This window comes from Pelodiscus sinensis, chromosome 31 (genome assembly GCF_049634645.1).
Source record: "Pelodiscus sinensis isolate JC-2024 chromosome 31, ASM4963464v1, whole genome shotgun sequence".
Taxonomy (NCBI): domain Eukaryota; kingdom Metazoa; phylum Chordata; order Testudines; family Trionychidae; genus Pelodiscus; species Pelodiscus sinensis.
Window position 1 is genome coordinate 5,459,244 of NC_134741.1, and position 17,723 is coordinate 5,476,966.

Here is a 17,723-nt window from a genome sequence, read left to right on the forward strand (position 1 = left end):
GGCACTGGGATTATTTACCAGTTTCCCTGGGGGCCCTGCTGTTTTCACAGCACAAATATCTTTCCCATCACCCCTTAGTCGTCCCTTTCCCAAGCTGAGAAGAAAAAGTTCCATGAACTCCTGGGAGCTGCTGTTCCAAAGAAGAGGCATTTCCCGTGGAGAAGATGGCCAAGACCAATCCCCTACACAGAGCCCCAGAAAATACCAATGGACACTGGGTGCTTGTAAAGCTCCCTCTCGGGCAGCGCTACAGAATGGATCCGGCTGGGCGTCGGGCTGACTAACGCCATCCACAGATGAGTCCCAGTGAGACTTCTCAGCCGAAGTGCAGAGACTGTGGAGTCTCCCACTCCCAGACCAGTGGCTGAGGGGCAGTGCCCTGAGGAGGCGGGTCCCGAGCAGCAGAGACCTTTGAAGGGAGCGGAGACGTAAGGTCAGAAGGAAGGAGAACAAGTCACCTCTTCCCAGGTGAGATGTGGTGGGAAACTACCAGATCCGGTGCAAGCCGAGCTCAAAGGGCTGGTTCCTGCCTGGTGGCTCTTTGCAGGGCCTGGCTTGAGAAGCGCCAAGGAGCCGTGTGTGGTCAGGAGAAAGGGTGCAGAAGGAACATGGATGAAGGAGCAGGAACAAAGCAAGCTGGGGGTGCTGGGTGAGAAGAAAGCAAGGGGAATGGGGTGGCTGGGGTCTTGCATCAAAGGTGACAGCCACAGTGCCCCGAAGGTGCACAGCCAGGGTGGGCCCTAGACTGTGTGGCCGCAATGACCTGGTCTCAGGCAAGGCACCACTGAGAAGTCTCAGGGCTCCCCCCCCATCTCAGCCTAACCTGCTGAGCTGTCTTCCACAAGCTCCTGAAAGCCAGCACACATGCTGCCAAACCCTGCACCAGGTGGCAGGCCCTGGAACTGCCTTGTGGGCACCCAGGGGAACCGCAATAAGAGGAGACCCTCTGTTTCTGCCTGGCTTTGAACCAGGGACCTTTTGCGTGTTAGGCAAATGTGATAACCACTACACCACAGAAACACACATAAAAATCTTTTCTGCTACTGCACTTAAACTTGAGCAAATATTCGGTTGCTAACCCTTTGGCCAACAGAGATTGCTGCGGGGCAAAGGAATTCTCTGTTGTCTATTTTGTGCTCTCAGGAAGGGACCAAACTGAAGGAGGCCGGGCCCCCGCTTGGAAACTCCAACCTAGACCCTGAGACCAAGGGGTTTACAAGCTTAATAATAAAAGTTCGCTGCATTTCTTCCTCCCACAACCCTGCAGAACTTCAAAACCTACAGTCCCAGAGGAGATGTGCATGTTAGAGCCTCCGCCCACTGAGCTGTAGCCTTCTGTGCCCAGGGAGCCAGACACCACCAGGGTGGGAAGGCAGGAGGGAAATGGGGAATGGCTGAACTTTGTGAGGTGTTATCTGGGACCATACATAGAATGCTTTACAAATAGGCTTGAGTAGGGCACAATGGCTTGGCAGGCTGAACACTTGCGTAATCAACAGTGTATCCTGGGTTCAATTTCTGGAGTTGCCTTGTTGCAGCCTTTGCTCACATTTTCCTACACCCTTCTGGGACACGGAACAGGCCTCTCCGGTCACCCATGGAACTGCAGGTTCAGGAAAAGGCTGATTGGGGAGGAGTGTTGGAAAGAAGGAAACCACAGATGAGAAGCACCTGACATCCACATACCCTGACTCTCCATGGCTGCAGGAGCTGCAGAGGTTTCACCCTCAGGCTCTCTAGGTGCTGATACCCCCAGGGAATCACAAGGGTGTGTGGTGCTGGCTCTCGTGTCCCAGCAATTGCAGTCAGAGCCCTGCCTTGCCAGTGCCAGTCACAGCAGCCTCTGCACCCGCTCCAGGCTTGTGGTTTCCTTCTTCCCAACACTCCTCCCCAATCAGCCTTTTCCTGAACCAGCAGTTCCATGGGTGGCCAGGGGAGGCCTCTTCTGTGCCCCAGAAGGACATAGGAAAATGCCAGCACATGCTTCAATAAATCATCATTGGGAGTTAAACCCAGGATTTCCTGTTTATGAGGCAGACGCTTTAGCCAGCAAAGTCATGGTGCTTCCCTCCAAAACCTCTTTACAATGGTTCTTTATATTTCCAGACAACACCTTTGACTCCCAAAGTGCAGCCATTCCCCATTTCCCTCCTGTCTTCCAGCCCTGGTGGTGTCTGGCCCCCTGGGCACAGAAAGCTACAGCTCCATGGGCAGGGGCCTTTGCTTCCTTGATGCCGTTGCAGGAAGGGCTGTTCAGCAGGGACGGGGTTCACCTGTCGAGGAAGGGAAGAGTATTTGGGTGCAGACTGGTGAGGAGGCTTTCAAGTAGGTTTGAGGGGGGCAGGTGCCCAAAGCCCACAGGTAAGTGAACAACATGGACACCCGGGAGATGGGTTAGAAATGGGAGAGAGCAGGGGCTGTAACAGCAGAGATAAAGGAGGGACGCGGGACCACTGGGAAGTAAACTCTAAGCTGCTCCCTATGAGGCAAAAGGGACACCCCCAGCACTGCGGAAACCAGCCCGTTGCCTTATGGAAGAGGAAAGGAGGCCTGAGGAAGCACTTAGCTCCTGGCTGGCTCTGCCTGTGGAAAAGAGGAAGCAGCAAACATCTATCACTGGAGAAAAGGGGTATCAATCCCACTGTCTTTCACACACAAAGCAAGCGGTCTACCACACAAGCTAATACCACTCTGCCCCCAATACCCTGCTCCACCCACCCACGTACTGACTCCCTCATGGCCATGGGGCTGTTTTCATTGGCCTCTTCTCTCGTTAGCCAGGCTTCAGCCAGGACTGAGACTCAGGCAGGAGAATGTGACCCGGCTCCCTGCACCTGGGCCCTGCATTTCTCATCCCTCCAGAGACACTTGCTAGTGGAGGAATAAATCAGTCACATGAGTGTAGATTATGAAACTTTGTAGTTGTTGTTGCCTTGGAAACTCCCCACAGACCTTCCCCTGGGGGCCCCGGCAGCCGCTCACATTGCACAGCTCACTTCGAGGTGAGGGTGCTGTGTAGACGTGCCCGTCCTGTTGAGGGCCAGCCTGCTGGGGGGAGGCTCTGGCCACTTCCTTTCCTTGTCTCTCTCAGGCTGTGTCTACACTGTAGGGCTACATCTACACTGCAGGCTTTTTGTGCAAGAGCAACTGCTCTTGGGTAAAAACTTGCAGAGCGTCTACACTGCAGGGACGTTCTTGCGCAAGTAAATTTATAGTGCAGCATCAGACAACAGGGCTTCTTGCACAGAAGTTATTGCTCTCCCCACAAGGAATAAGCCCTCTTGTGCAAGAACTCGTCAACAAGGTGGCAGTGTGGATGGGCAACAGGGGTTTCTTGCTCAAGAAAGCCATGTATCTAAAATGGCCATCAGAGCTTTCCTGCGCAGGAGAGCATCCACACTGCCATAGGCGCGCTTGCAGAAAAGCACTTCTCTTGTGCAACAGCACATGGCAATGTGGACACACTGTTGCGCAAGACATTTTGCACAAAACAGATTTTGCGCAAGAAGCCTGCAGGGTAGATGTAGCCAGGGGGTGTTTGGGTTTGTTACCAGCACTGAGCTTTGTACAACAGCCCAGGGAACATTGTGAAAAGCCAAAACCTTCCCGCCTTGGGTGTCCTTGGCCAGTCAGCAAGTGGCAGAAAGGTTCCCTGAAGTGCTGACTTCAGGTGATTTGAAACAAGCCCCAGCAGCTCAGATGAAGTGGCCGAGTGGTTAAGGCGATGGACTGCTAATCCGTTGTGCTTTGCATGCATGGGTTCGAATCCCATCCTCATTGGGTGTTAGTAGTCTTCTCTCCTGCATCTCCCAGAGGTTTAGTGGCAGCCCTGCCTGCCCCACCCCCCTCCCACTGCAGCCAGGGGAAATCTCCACAGAGACACTCCCAAATGCTGCCCTCAGGAGGAAACCTCACAAAGGAGATTCCAGGCAGCCAGGCCATGGGGGGATCTGAGATGCTGTAGCTTGTCCCACCTGGCTGTTGCCATGGTCCCTCTGTGAGGTCACTGCTGCCCAACCAATGAGCTGAGGTGCTGAAAAAGTTCCTTGTGATGTCACTGCTGCCTTGCAGGCTCATGTCCTGCCCCTGGCCAGCCCCTTGGCATGTGTGAGCTGCTCTGCCTCTGCCCCTGTCACTCAGGGCTGGTTCAGGGAACATCAGGGGCTGCTCAGGGGGCCACATTGCTAGGAATAAGGGATCTTTTGGACAAGGTTTTATTTTCCAAAAGATCCAGTCTAGACTGGTGCTTTTTCCTGGCAAAAGCCCCGAGCTGGAAAAAAAGCAGCAGCCATGTTCATGCAAATGAAGCGGGGGAGATTTAAATCCCCGCTTCATTTGCAATTGCGCTGTGTCTAATCTGCATCCCTTTTCCGCAAAAGGCCCTTCAGCAGCAGCACACGGCTGCCATCCAGCAGGCCCTTCCGGGGGCTTGTGCATCTGAGAGGCCCTGAGGGAGAGTTCCAGACAAGGACACCTGTGAGACTCTCCCCTGGGTGCCCCCACAAGGGCCTTCTGTATTTCCCCTCTGTGCCTCCCCCACCACCGCACACACACCCTTCCCCTGCCCGCCCTCCCACTTTCTGCTCCCGCCTCCCCTGCTGAAGACACGTGAGAAGACACGTGAGAAGTGGTTTGTTTTTTTGTGGACCTGCCCTGACCGCAGCCCTAGAGACTCTGGAACAAAGAAGACACATGAGAAGAACCCAACTTTCTTCCTTTTGCTGTGACATGGATGGATCTAGCTCAGGTTTCACTCAGGGGGTCTGTCCGCATGTGAAGTACCTGTGACAGCCCCTGTGCTTCTCTGCCCCTCATCAGCAATGCCACCTACTTGGGGGACCATGTGCCCCGAGACTTGTAGAAATGACAACCTAGACAAGCCAGCATCAATCAGGCACCCTTTGATAGCTCAGTTGGCAGAGCGGAGGACTGTAGCGTGTGCTTGGCAAGTGATCCTTAGGTCACTGGTTCAACTCTGGCTCGAAGGAGTGATTGTTTTTCCCTCCAGCCTGGCCTTAGCAGAAGGTAACCAAGGTGGTTGCCTTGGGTCCGTGTCTTCAGAGCCCTCTACTGCAATTGACAGAAAGATTGTGGGGAGGAGCTGCCAATCACATTTCTTGGGCTGTGCAGGTTATATCCACAAACACAAAAGTTCTTTCGGAACAATGGCCGTTATTCCAAAGTAACAATGCAAGAGTCTACACAGCAATTCCGTTATTTTGAAATAATTCTGAAGTAACAGACGGCTTATTCTGACTTCTGCTAACCTCATTCTACGAAGAATAACACGTAATCCAAATTAGCTATTTCAAAATAATGTGTCTGTAGCTGCGCCACTGCTGCTAGTTTGAACTAGCTCCTCCCCAGGGCCATTCTGAGTTATTCTTCCCGGGTCTCTAAATCGAGGTAGCTCGTCTACACTGGGGAGCCTGCCTCCGACTATTCTGAGGTTTCCCTGCAGTGTAGACATGCTAGTTCGAAATAAGCTATTTTGGAATCTCTATTCCAGACCAGCTTATTCCAAAATAAATGTGCCATGTAGTCATACCCAGAGGGATGAAGCAGCAGGAGGAAAGCCAGTAGTCCAGAGACCAGTCTGAAAGTTCAGTATTCCGTATGGCTACACACAGTCACCTGTCTTGGTCCCATGGTGTAAGGGGCAGGACTTTGAATCTTGCAATCTGAGTTCAAATCTTAGTAGGACCTCCTGGGTTGGGGCTTATTGTTGTGAGGTTTTTCACACTGCCTGGCTATGCTGCAGGCTTCTTGCACAAGAATGGTAGTTCTTGTGCAAAAACTAGCACAGTGTCTACCCTGCATGTGCATTCTTGTGCAAGAAAAACAGTAAACCATTGGAAAAGAGGGCTTCTTGTGCAAGAGTTAGTCCTCTCCTCATAACGAATAAGCCCTCTTACACAAGAAGGCAGTGTGCACAGGCAAGAGGGATTTCTTGTGCCAGAAACCCCTATGGCTAAAATAGCCATTAGACCTTTCTTGCACAAGAGAGCATCTATGCTGCTGTAGATGCTCCTTAGGAGGAGATAAACCTCATAGAGCTGGAAGGGACTTTGAGAGGTCAGATAGTCCAGCCCCCTACCCTCATAGCAAGCACAGGAACCCTCCCTGACAGATTTGCCCCAGATCTCTAAATGGCCCCTTCAAGGATTGAATTCAGAATCCTGGGTTTAGCAAGTTAATACTCCAACCACTCAGCTCTCCCTCCCTGTTGTGCCAAAACACATGGCCGTGTGGATGTGCTCTTGCACAAGAACTCTTGCACAAAACAGTTCTCGGGCAAGAAGCCTGCAGTGTAGATGGAGCCTAAAGTTTTTCATATTTTTTGTTTTAAAAATATTTCAAAGAGTTGTTCAATGTGCCCCAAGCCTGGAATTGTGCTGCAGCCACCTCCCTCGCTACGGTCGCTGGCTCCATGTGCACTGGCCTTCTGTCTGGGTGCTGCCAGGGGAGTGAGAGGTGGCAGGTACTGATGGGTAACAGGTGCCAAGGTGCATACAGAGAAGCCAGCGCCTGCATCTGACCTCACTGTGCACACCTCAGCTTTTAACAAACACTCTCCTCCTGTCTGCGCCTAACACCAGTGTCAGTGTCTGCTCCGGAGGGGTCCTGTCTGGGGGAAAATGGCAATTCCAGGGGACCCTCACAGCTAACATGGTAAAGAGGAAGACAAAGAGACTCCACTAGGAATCATCACAAGTATCACCCCAGATGGGACTTGAACCCACAATCCCTGGCTTCGGAAGCCAATGCCTTGTCCATTAGGCCACTGGGGCACATGAGTGATGATACAGAAACCGAAATTCCCTTTCTTTCTGGCTGGCCAGGGATACCCAGGGCGGAAAAGTTTTGGCCTTTCACAATGTTCCCTGGGCTGTTGTAGAAAGCTCAGTGCTGGTAACAAACCCAAACACTCTCTGGCTACACCTACCCTGCAGGCTTCTTGCGCAAGAACTGCTAGGTGCAACAGCGCATCCACACTGCCATGTGCTTTTGCGCAAGAACGTCCATGGCAGTGTGAACGCTCTCTTGTGCAAGAAACCCCTGTTGCCCATCCATACTGCCTTCTTGTGCAAGAGCTCTTGCACAAAAGAGCTTATTCCTCATGGGGAGAGGAATAACTCTTGCGCAAGAAGCCCTCTTTTCCTACATTTTGCCATAAATTTACTTGTGCAAGAATGCGCGTGCATTATAGATGCTCCTCAAGTTTTGTGTAAGAAGCCTGCAGTGTAGATGTAGCCCCTGGGTGCCCAGAGAGGGGCTGGCTAGTCACAGTCTGGCTCGGAGTGCTCTCTGCAGTGGGAAGATGTCCATGGAGCAGGCATATGACAGTGGCACACGGCTCTGGTGGGCTGGGGAGGGAGGCCCAGCATCCAGAGGAGCGTTTCCAAGAGAAGCTTTTACTGACAGTGTCTGCCTCTGATTTGATTTTACCGTGTTGTGAGACACTGGAACCCGCAGCAGCATGGACGGAGTGGCTGGAGGGAGTGGCTGGCGGGCGGCTGGTAGGAGCAGTAGCAAGTAGCCAACAGAGTGGGTGAGATGCCTCCTATCTCCACCCCCCCAAGAGTGGGAGGTGAGCTCTGAAAACCACCTGTGAGCTCTTATCTGCCCTGAGCAAGGGCAGCCACTATGAGTGGGGTATGGAGAAAGTTTGGGCATGTGAATGGGACACTTACATGGCTGGACTAACATTGCTGGCAAAGGACACTGCTCAATCCCCTTGAGCAGGGACTTACTTGTGGGATGGTTCTGAACCCTGCTTGTGCCTAGGCCTGACATAACCTGCCCCACAGACTTCACACAGCAAACGGGGCTCTCAAAGCACAGGGGGAGTTTGGGGGCTCATTGCTGGGCCATGGGGTGAAGCATCAAACCAGCCCCCTCCTGTGGGGCCTCTGCACCTGGGCAACGGGAAACAAAAGGTCTGGGGGCCACACAGAGACCCCGCTGGGCTGAGCAGGAAGTAGCTGGGACTTTGCTTTGTCTTTGCCTGTGGGCTTGTCTGTCTGCAGCCTGGAAACCTCCTGGCTCCTCAGACCACTGGTCTGGATGGATCTTTACAGAAGTCGGAATAATGGAATTGCTGTGTAGACGCTCCCATTGTTATTGCAGTGTAATGGCCGTTATGCCCAAGGAATGCTGCTGTGTAGATGCAGCCTCAGAGAAATGCTGAGCAAGTGCTCCTGCTACGTCTGGGGAGACAGGGAAATGAGGTCACTTCTCTAGCTATCAAGAAGAAGACATGTCAGGAGTGGGATTTGAACCCACATCTCCGTTCAGACACCAGAGCACCCAACTGAGGGAAAAGCAGGACCTTGAATCTGGCATCTTAGACCACTTGGCCATCTTGACACTTGTGTTAGTATTTTCAAGTGCAGTTTTCGTACATGTTTGAGTTGCTCGGGGAGGTGGAGGGGGCACCTCTCTTTCCCCACCTAACAGCTGCTCTACAGCACAGCTGGGTTTATCTCCACTCACCCTCACTCACCCTTGTGAGGTGTTTTGCAGGGAGCTGACAAGAAGCGGAAGAGGGGAAACCGCTGGCTGGCAGAACTGAGGCTTGGGATTCTCCTGTGCCAGGGAGTCTGTGTCAGTGCCTGGGGATCCTGAGCTGGGTGGCTCCTGGGTTTGTTGGCTCCATACCAGGGGTGTCTCCTCTGCAGGGCTGTGCTTGTTCCTGGGGCTAAAGCTTATCCCTGGGACACACTTTGTGCAGGGACCATTGCTGGTCTTTGTGCCACATCTAGGCTACGTCTACACTGGCCCCTTTTCCGTAAGGGGCATGTAAATTTCACCTATCGTCGTAGGGAAATCCGCGGGGGATTTAAATATCCCCCGCGGCATTTAAATAAAAATGGCCGCCGCTTTTTTCCGGCTTTTAAAAAAGCCGGAAAAGAGCGTCTACACTGGCCCCGATCCTCCGGAAAAAGCGCCCTTTTCCGGAGGGTCTTATTCTTACTTTGAAGTAAGAATAAGACCCTCCGGAAAAGGGCACTTTTTCCGGAGGATCGGGGCCAGTCTAGATGCTCTTTTCCGGCTTTTTTAAAAGCCGGAAAAAAGCGGCGGCCATTTTTATTTAAATGCCGCGGGGGATATTTAAATCCCCCGCGGATTTCCCTACGACGATAGGTGAAATTTACATGCCCCTTACGGAAAAGGGGCCAGTGTAGACGTAGCCTATGTGTCTGGGACGTGGGAGTGAGGAACCTGCCCAAAACAGACAAGTATCCACACACCACCCCCCGGTTCTGCGTCCCCGGCATCCGGCCCTCCTCCGTCATCCCCACACGCTGCCCTGAGCCTCCCAGCCTGCACCCCCACACGTAGCTTTCTTACAGATGCTGTTTTACCGCAACCCTCTCACGCCCAGCCTCGGCCCCCCCAACTCTTTGGAGACGGGCCGCTCTCTATTGCTGTGCGCACTCTTCAATAAAGAGCTTGTGACTGGACTTTGCTGGTGTTGCCTGTCTCTTTGCGGACAGACAATGAACTGAGCCGTCTGGGCTAAAGTCCCTGACAGAGGCAACGATTCCCCACTGGCCATGGCAGAGTCTCCCTCTCACACAGTCATGGAGCCTTCTCCCCGTGGTCCTGCATCCCTCCCCTTCTCTAAGCTCTCAGGATATGTCGACATTACAGAGTTTTCCCTTCTTCTGCAAGAAAATGGAAAGAACAGAGGGGTTTCTCTGGCATTGGTAATCCTCATTCTACAAGGAAGAAGCCTTTTTGCAAAAGAGCTCTTTTGGAAAAACGCATGTGAGGTTGGAGAAGAAAGTTCTTCCGGAAGAAGAGGAAAGGGGGAAAAGCACAGGTGCCCTGGTGGCCATTCCGTCCATAGCAATCCCAGCTTACATGCGAGAGAGCGTCCATTCAGTCTGGACTCTCTCTTTCGGAAAAGCAGATCACTTTTTTTAATGCACTTTTGCAGTGTGGACGCTCTCTTCTAGAAGTTTTTTTTTGAAGATCCCTTCCGAAAAAAGCTTCTTCCGAATGAAGCCTGCAGTCCAGACATAGCCTCTGGGTACATCTGCAAAGCACGCTTATTTCAAACACCACTATTTTGAAAAAAATTAAATAGCTTGTTTCGAAACAGCATATCCACACTAGGGGGAAGCCTCAAAATTAGTCCAAGGAAGGTTCCCCTAAGGTGGACACGCTACCTTGATTTAGAGCCCCAGGAAGCAGTAGGGAGTAATTACTTTGAAAGGCCCTGGGCAGGAACTATTTCAAAATAGCAGCAGTGGAGCTTCCACACTATTGGGCTGTGTCTACACTGGCAAATTTTTCTGGAAAATCAGCAGCTTTTCCGGAAAAATTTGCCAACTGTCTACACTGGCCGCTTGAATTTCCGGAAAAGCACTGACGATGTAATGTAAAATCATCAGTGCTTTTCGGGAAAAACTATGCTGCTCCCGTTCAGGCAAAAGGCTTTTTCCGAAAGACTTTTGCGCAAAAGGGCCAGTGTAGACAGCACAGTAGTGTTTTCCGCAAAAAAGCTTTTTTGCGGAAAACCACGTTGGCCACGGACACTTTTCCGCAAAAAGTGCTTTTGAGGAAAAGCATCCTGCCAATCTAGAAGTGCTTTTATGAAAATGCTTTTAACAGAAAACTTTTCCGTTAAAAGCATTTCCGGAAAATCATGCCAGTGTAGACGTAGCCTGGGTGTTTTGAAATAGCTATTTTGGAAGAGGCGTTATTCTTCTTGCAATGAGGTTTACGGATTTGGAACTAAGCCGTGACTGGCTTTTGAGGGGAGCAAGTAGGAAGAGGGAGGAGCCACTGGAGTCACTTGGCCCTCTGGGTGGCTCTGCCTGGGAAAAGAAAAACGGACTCCCCCTTTGACGTAGTGGGGGTACCTGGCTGGTTTCTATGCTGCTGGCTTTGGGGTAACCCCCACTGGCTGCCGTGGGTACCACGACCCAGCAAAACAGGATGAGTCACTATGCAAACCAGTATGGCCAGACACCCCCCATGGAGAGGAACAAAGGAAGGTGGAATGCTGCCCTGGCTGGGGGGCAGGGCTGGAAGAGTGTTAGTTAGTGGCTGGCTGTCTGGGAGCATGGAGGAGACAGCCTAGGGAAAGGGGCTGGAGTTTAGGGGCCCGGTCTCCCCCATCTCAAGGGGGCCTGAGGCATCCTAACCCAGCTCTGTGACCAGATTACAACTGTGCTGTACTGTATCCTGGAGAGGCAATAAACTTCCTCTATTCCACCGGCTGGTGCAGTCTGTTTGTGCCATTTCGGGGTGCAGGAGACGGAGGACCCCCAACGCACCGTCACACCCCCATCAATGGAGAATGCAGCTATTGATCCCACTGCCTCCTAAGCAAGCGCTCTATCACTCAAGCTAATTCTTCCACTCTGTGAGTTCTGAATCTTTTGGTGACTCTGCCCTTCTCCACAGGGATGTCTGTCTTCTAGGTCAGTTAGTCGAGGGAAAGGAGAAGGCTCCAATGAGGCTCCTCTTCACACTCGTGCTTGTGACCCTCATTCTCTCTCTGGCCTCAAGGGCAACTCTCAAGGAGACTCCCTGCAGCAAAGCCATGGGGGGGCTCTGAGCTGGCCCCTGCCTTGCAGCCTGTCCCACCTGGTCATTGTCATGGACTCTCTGTGAGGTCATCACCTCCCAACCTCCTTTAGCCAATAAGATGAGGGGCTGCAGGAGGTACTTGTGATGTCACTGCCACACCCACCCCTGCCCTCCAGGGCTAATGTCCTGCCCCAGGCAGCCCCTTTGCCTGGCTGAGCTGCTCCCAGGGGTGAAAGTGACACATTTCTTACAGGGCCTGTTCTATTGGGCACCACCCCCTTGGGCATAGGGAAGCTCAAGGCAGGAAGTGGCGGGAGGGGTTGTTATAGGACAGTACCTGTAAGAAATTACAGAGGATAGTGGGAGGCTCAGGGAAGGGATTTGGGGGGCATATGGGTGAGGTAGGGCTCAGAATACAGAAGTCAGGATTCAGGATGAGCATTGAGGGGATCAAGGGGACTAGAATCCCAGCTCCCTCTGCTCTGGGCTCCCTGAGGCCCGTTAGAAACAAGGGATTTCTCTGCACTACACTGAGGAGAGAAACCCCTGAGTCAGTGACATGGACTGATCTGGTTCCAAGCAACCAAGGGTGTGTGTGTTCAGTAAATCTACATGTGACTAGATCCATCTAGCAGCCACATGGGCCTTTAGCCAAGGCAGCAGTGACTCTGAGGAAGGGCTGGGGGCTAATCAGAGGAACATGAGTGTCCAAGGCTGGGCAGAAATGGATGAGGGGACGTCACAGGCACTAACACATCAAGAGGTAGAGAGAGGCCCTGCTGCTCTTCCAGACATGCCACAGCCTGGATAGAACCAGGGATTTTCAGCTGTTTAATCTAAGACACTTGCCCCTGAGCTGCTGCCAACAGGCCTGGGGAGGAAGGCCAGGACAAGACCCTTTTAGCCACTGGGTCTGTGCAAGCTGGAGCCTCCTCCTACCAGATCTGTGGCCTGAGTCCTGCAAAGCCTCCAACAGGTGCCTGGCCTGACTCATCTGGCTTCCCCAGGCTGGCACCCAGGGGCATTCTCAGCTGATGTCACCCCCCTCTGTCACGTGGGAGTTGGGCTCATCCCAGGCACAGGTCTGGCAGAAGGAGCTCCGCTTACCTGGGCACCAAGGGGAGGTGCAATAAGAGGAGAGCCAGTGTTTCTGCCTGGTTTTGAACCAGGGATCTTTTGGGTGTTAGACAAATGTGCTAACCACTACACCACAGAAACACCTGTGAAGGACTTAAGTTCTGCTGGACTTAAACTTGGACAAATATTCTGCTACTAACTCCTGGCCAATGCTTTGGGGGAAAGGCCGAGCAAGAGCAGGGAATAAGACACCCCCCTCCCCCCGCTACTTCTCTAGACCTTTGCTCCCAACACTGGGAAGGTGGCAGAGGCTTTGTGATGCAGGAGGGGTGACCCACATCCCATCCCATCCCCAGCATTGCCCCCTGCAGGGATGGACCTTTGGGGACAGGCCCAGACTCCCCGACCTCTCACACTCCAGAGCAGAGCAGCCCCCAGGAGGAGTGGTGGCAGGAGCCAAGAGTTTACCTGAGACCTCAGGAACCCAGCACAAGGCACCACCCCAGGCATCTCTCTGACAGGGGCAGAAGGGGAGGGTGTCTCAGGACTTGGGTAGCTTGTTGCCCTAGGAAGGGGTGTGGCCAAAACACATACCCTCGCTGTGAGCAGGATTTGAACCTGTGCAGGGAAACCCCATTGACTTTCTACTCCAACGCCTCAAACACTCGGCCATCACAGCGCTGAGAAGCTTGTTTCCTGTACGTAAATGTGGAGAAAAATTCTGTTACTAACTCCTTGGCCAACTCCGATTGCTGTGGGGTTAAGGAATTCTCTCTTGTTAATTCTGTGCCCTCGGGAAGGGACCAAATCGAAGGAGGCCAGGCCCCCACCTGGGGACTCCAACCTAAACCCTGAGATCAAGGGGATTGACAATCCAGATGATCAATGTTTGCTGCATTTGTCCCTCCCCTCAACCCTGCCCAACCTCAAGGCCAACTCCACAGTCCCAGCGGCTGGGGGAGATGTGCATGTTAGAGCCTCTGCCCACTGAGCTGTAGCCTTCTGTGCCCAGGGAGCCAGACACCGCCAGGATGGGAAAGCAGGAGGGAAATGGGGACTGGTCACTCTTTGGGAGTCAAAGGTCTTGTCTGGGACCGTAGAGTAGAACAGTTTTACAGCCCACTGGTGAGGAGGGTACCATGGCTTAGCGAGCCCGTTATGGTTTGACACAAGGGGCCCACGGGTGTCAGTCTCACAAGTGGCCCTTTAAGAAAGGAGCCTTGGGGAGCTGCAGGAACGTTGTGGGCTCTGGAACGAGGGGGGTGAGGAAGGAGAGCTGCTCACTGGCATGGGAATTAGCTGAAGTGGTAGCGCACTCACTTAGCATGCGAGAGGCAGTGGGGTCAATGCCCACATTCTCCAACTACAGATCAGTCCTTATCCCTCATTTTCAGTGGCTCCTCCCTTTTCCTACCTGCTCCTCTGAAAAAGACAGACCTGGCTCCCCTTTCTTTTCCTGCAGCAATTGCCATGCTGCAAAGACGAGAGGAGAGAGAGCAAATCAAGCAGCCCATCATGCTCTGTGGTGCAATAGCAAGTGTGTTGGTTATCTAAGTTGGGGTGCCCACTGTGAACCAGGCCAGTTGTTCAAAGGTTGGGGGTTCAAATCCCACTACAGTCATCAGCTGCTCACTGATTTCCAGCGTAGCTTTTACAGAACAGGCAATCCTTAGGCTGACACGGGGGTGTGCTTGAGTCCAGACAGTTCCCTGCAGTCCCCAATGAGGGCAGGGGCTGGTACATGGGGATGAAGGTGGGGATTGTTTTGAAATGCTGCAGGTGCCATTGGACCATTTTGTTCCTGTCTCGTACCAGTATTGTGCAACACTCAGGCTATGTCTACACTGCACTGTTCTTCTGGAAAAAGTTACGCAAATTGTGAACCCCGATTTGCATGGCTTTTTCTGCTTCTTTTTTCAGAAGAGGCTTTTCCAACATTTGACCTGTCTACACTGAGCCAAATGTTGGGGGAAAAGACCCTTTTTTGGAACATCCCTTCTTCCTCATAAAATGAGCTACAAAAGGATGCCCAAAAAGCACGTCGGAAGAGCAACTGTGTTCTCTGGACTAAAGTGTTGTCTCTGTAGTGTAGACAGAGCTCTGATGTAGCATCTGTTTTCAAGTTTAGGGTGCATCGTAGACAGAGGGTTACAATATGATACTCAATTTGAGCTACAGAAGTTGTCGTTTTGAGCTTATTTTGAAAACGCTTTGGTGTCTACACTGCACAAAATATCAAAATAACCTGCTATTCCTCTAGTCTCATTAACACAGACACAATAGCAAAGCTCTATTATTTTCATCACTACACTTTTAAACAAGGAAATAGAGGCGATATATACCTCAATGGCTACATTACTAAACCTAAAATGCAAATATAAAAAGAATAAAACTTTCAGGCCCCCACGCCTTGATGTTTGTAGCTCAAAGCTGGAGCTGCTGTGGAAGGAGGTGAAGCTACAGAAGCTGACAGGGGACAATCAGCGGGCGGAGGGTTATTTTTTCTCCTCCCAGGGCTGATGTGGCTAGAACCGAGGAGAAGAAAATCCTCTTCCCTTCTCCTCAGAAGACAGAAATTGCAGTTTGTTCGTTCTTCGGCTCTACTAAAGCTGGACTCCAGGACTAGACTTTTTCTTTCTAAAACCCTGCTGAAAGTTGAGATCTATTTTCTTGTAGACTGAGAGTTAAAGAAGAGCATCACCCAGCATGCGGCTTGAACCCACAACCTGGAAGGTAAAAGTCTCCTGCACAACCAACTGAGCTAACAAAGACATGATTAACAAAGCTTCTGACACCCCATCACAGCATAGCATAGCAGGAGCCAAGTGTTCTCCATTGCCCGACTCAAGGCTCTTTCTTGCCCCAAATGGGGGGTTGAGGTCTGTGAGGAGGTTTAAGCTCAAAATCCCCCTCCTGACACACCCACTTCTTTCCCCACAAGGAACGGCCCCATTTCCATCTCTCCAGGGACAGGAGAAGGGGTCGGGTTCAAGATTTCTCTTAGCGCCGCAGCAAGGGGAGATGGAGAACAATCAAACCCCTTTGGAAGCTTTGTTCTCATGGCACCAAGTGTGGCACGAGGGGTGTGAGCTGAGGAGCAGAAGGGGTATTTGGGTGCACCCAGAGGCAGCAAGAATTCAGTCTCTCAGGCCAGTGCATTGGGGACAATGTGTGAGCCCTTCCATGAGCATTTTTTGCTCCCACTGGGGAAGGCAGCTGGGCTTTGAGCTACAAATCTCAAGGGGCTGGTGAGGAAATGAGGAGCTGGCAGCTCGGGTGAGTCGCTTCCCTGAGAACAAGAGGTGGAGTGTTCACAAGGTGCATTCCCCTCCCCTGCAGAGCAGGATGTTAGAAAGAGCGTCCACACTGCCATTGGCGCTCTTACAGAAAAGCACTTTTCTTGTGCAAAAGCACATGGCAGTGCAGAGACACTGTTGCGCAAGACCTTTTGCACAAGAACTCTTGCACAAAACAGTTCTTGAGCAAGAAGCCTGCAGGGTAGATGTAGCCATGGGGTGTTTGGGTTTGTTACCAGCACTGAGCTTTGTACAACAGCCCAGGGAACATTGTGAAAAGCCAAAACCTTCCAGCCCTGGGGGTCCCTGGCCAGTCAGCAAGTGGCAGAAAGATTCCCTGAAGCACTGACTTTAGGTGATTTGAAACAAAACCTTACAGTTCAGATGAGGTGGCCGAGTGGTTAAGGCGATGGACTGCTAATCCATTGTGCTCTGCACGCATGGGTTCAAATCCCATCCTCATCGGGTGTTTGCAGCGCTCTCTCTTGCTTCTCCCGGAAGTTCAGTACCAACCCTGCCTGCCCCAGCCCCTCCCACTGCAGCCTGGGGAAATCTCCACAGAGATACTCCCAGCTGGGACCCTCAATCCCTTCTGCCCTCAAGGGGAAAACTCACAAAGGAGATTCCAGGCAGCCAGGCCATGGGGGTCTCTGAGATGCGGCAGCCTGTCCCACCTGGCTGTTGCCATGGACCCTCTGTGAGGTCACTGCCTCCCAACCAATGAGCTGAGGTGCTGCACAAGGCCCTTGTGATGTCACTGCTGCCTTGCAGGCTCATGTCCTGTCCCTGGTCAGCCCCTTGTCATGTGTGAGCTGCTCACCCTGCCCCTGTCACTCAGGGCTGGTTCTGGGGCTCAAGCAGGGAACATCAGAGGCTGCTCAGGGGGCCACATTGCTAGGCCAGGGGCCCTCCTGTGGGGCTGTGAGTGTTGCTGTCCCTGCTGTACAGACAGGGCCATAGAGCCTCAGGAGGCTGCAGTGGTGGGAGACACTTCCCCAGTTTTGGGAGGGAGACAAGACGTCAAGGCCCATGACTTGGAGCCTGCTGCCAATACCTATCGAAAGTTGATTTTCAGAGGAATGAGATCAGAGGAATGAGATCAGCCCTTCCTTGTATCTGGCTTCTTCAAAGGGGCTTAATCAGGATCTAAAATTGAAGAAGGGCTTAATCAGGATCTAAAATTGAAGAAGGGCCATTTAGAAGGGTGAATTTCTGTCCCTGGCATTTTTTTCTGTGTACCCCAGTGGCCTAATGGACAAGGCACTGGCCTTTTAAGCCAGGGATTGTGGGTTCAAGTCCCACCTGGGGTGATAGTTTCCTCTCACTGATAAAGAGTTTACATTGCTCTGCTCTCTGAAGTAGTGGGCAAGGCTGCTCCACAGTTGCTGTTCCCCTCTCTGCACAAGCTGTTCAGACCCCTTGCTAGCCAATGCTGGTGTTAGGTGCAGATCTGAGTGCTAAAATCCCAGGGATTCAAAGTGAGAATGAAAGGATGCATTTTCCTCTAGAAGGCCCAGGAATCACAGCTGGAGAGAGGAGGAGGAGGAGGTGGCTGTAGCAGAACAGGGTCTGTCTGGAGACAAAGCGGAGCCTGAGGCTGAGAAGGCCTATGAGAGGCAGCGACTCCAGAGCATGGGAGGTGGGGGGGCTACTTATTTGGTCTGGAAAACTGACAGGAAATCCCCAGGCCCTGAGCTGGGTGCCGGCAAGGCCCATGGGGTAGTTTGCCTGGTGGGGCTTGGGGGTGGAGACTCAAACTGTCCCTCGTGCCCCTTTTGTGTGTCTGTTGCGCTTCCAGTGTCT

The 17,723-nt window shown here is 52.4% G+C and overlaps 1 protein-coding gene and 6 non-coding genes across 7 annotated transcripts in view; 3 read left to right on the forward strand and 4 right to left on the reverse strand.

The window, feature by feature from the left end:
* The window catches only part of LOC142821592 (uncharacterized), a 361,188-nt gene that overhangs the window by 209,324 nt on the left and 134,141 nt on the right, over positions 1 to 17,723 (reverse strand). The window lies entirely within an intron of this gene.
* TRNAV-AAC (transfer RNA valine (anticodon AAC)) lies at positions 948 to 1,020 on the reverse strand. The gene has a single exon. It is a non-coding gene; the product is annotated as a tRNA-Val (tRNA).
* On the forward strand, positions 3,699 to 3,780 carry TRNAS-GCU (transfer RNA serine (anticodon GCU)). The gene has a single exon. It is a non-coding gene; the product is annotated as a tRNA-Ser (tRNA).
* TRNAR-CCG (transfer RNA arginine (anticodon CCG)) lies at positions 6,719 to 6,791 on the reverse strand. The gene has a single exon. It is a non-coding gene; the product is annotated as a tRNA-Arg (tRNA).
* Positions 12,693 to 12,765, reverse strand: TRNAV-AAC (transfer RNA valine (anticodon AAC)). Its single transcript has one exon. It is a non-coding gene; the product is annotated as a tRNA-Val (tRNA).
* Positions 16,304 to 16,385, forward strand: TRNAS-GCU (transfer RNA serine (anticodon GCU)). Its single transcript has one exon. It is a non-coding gene; the product is annotated as a tRNA-Ser (tRNA).
* On the forward strand, positions 17,158 to 17,230 carry TRNAK-UUU (transfer RNA lysine (anticodon UUU)). The gene has a single exon. It is a non-coding gene; the product is annotated as a tRNA-Lys (tRNA).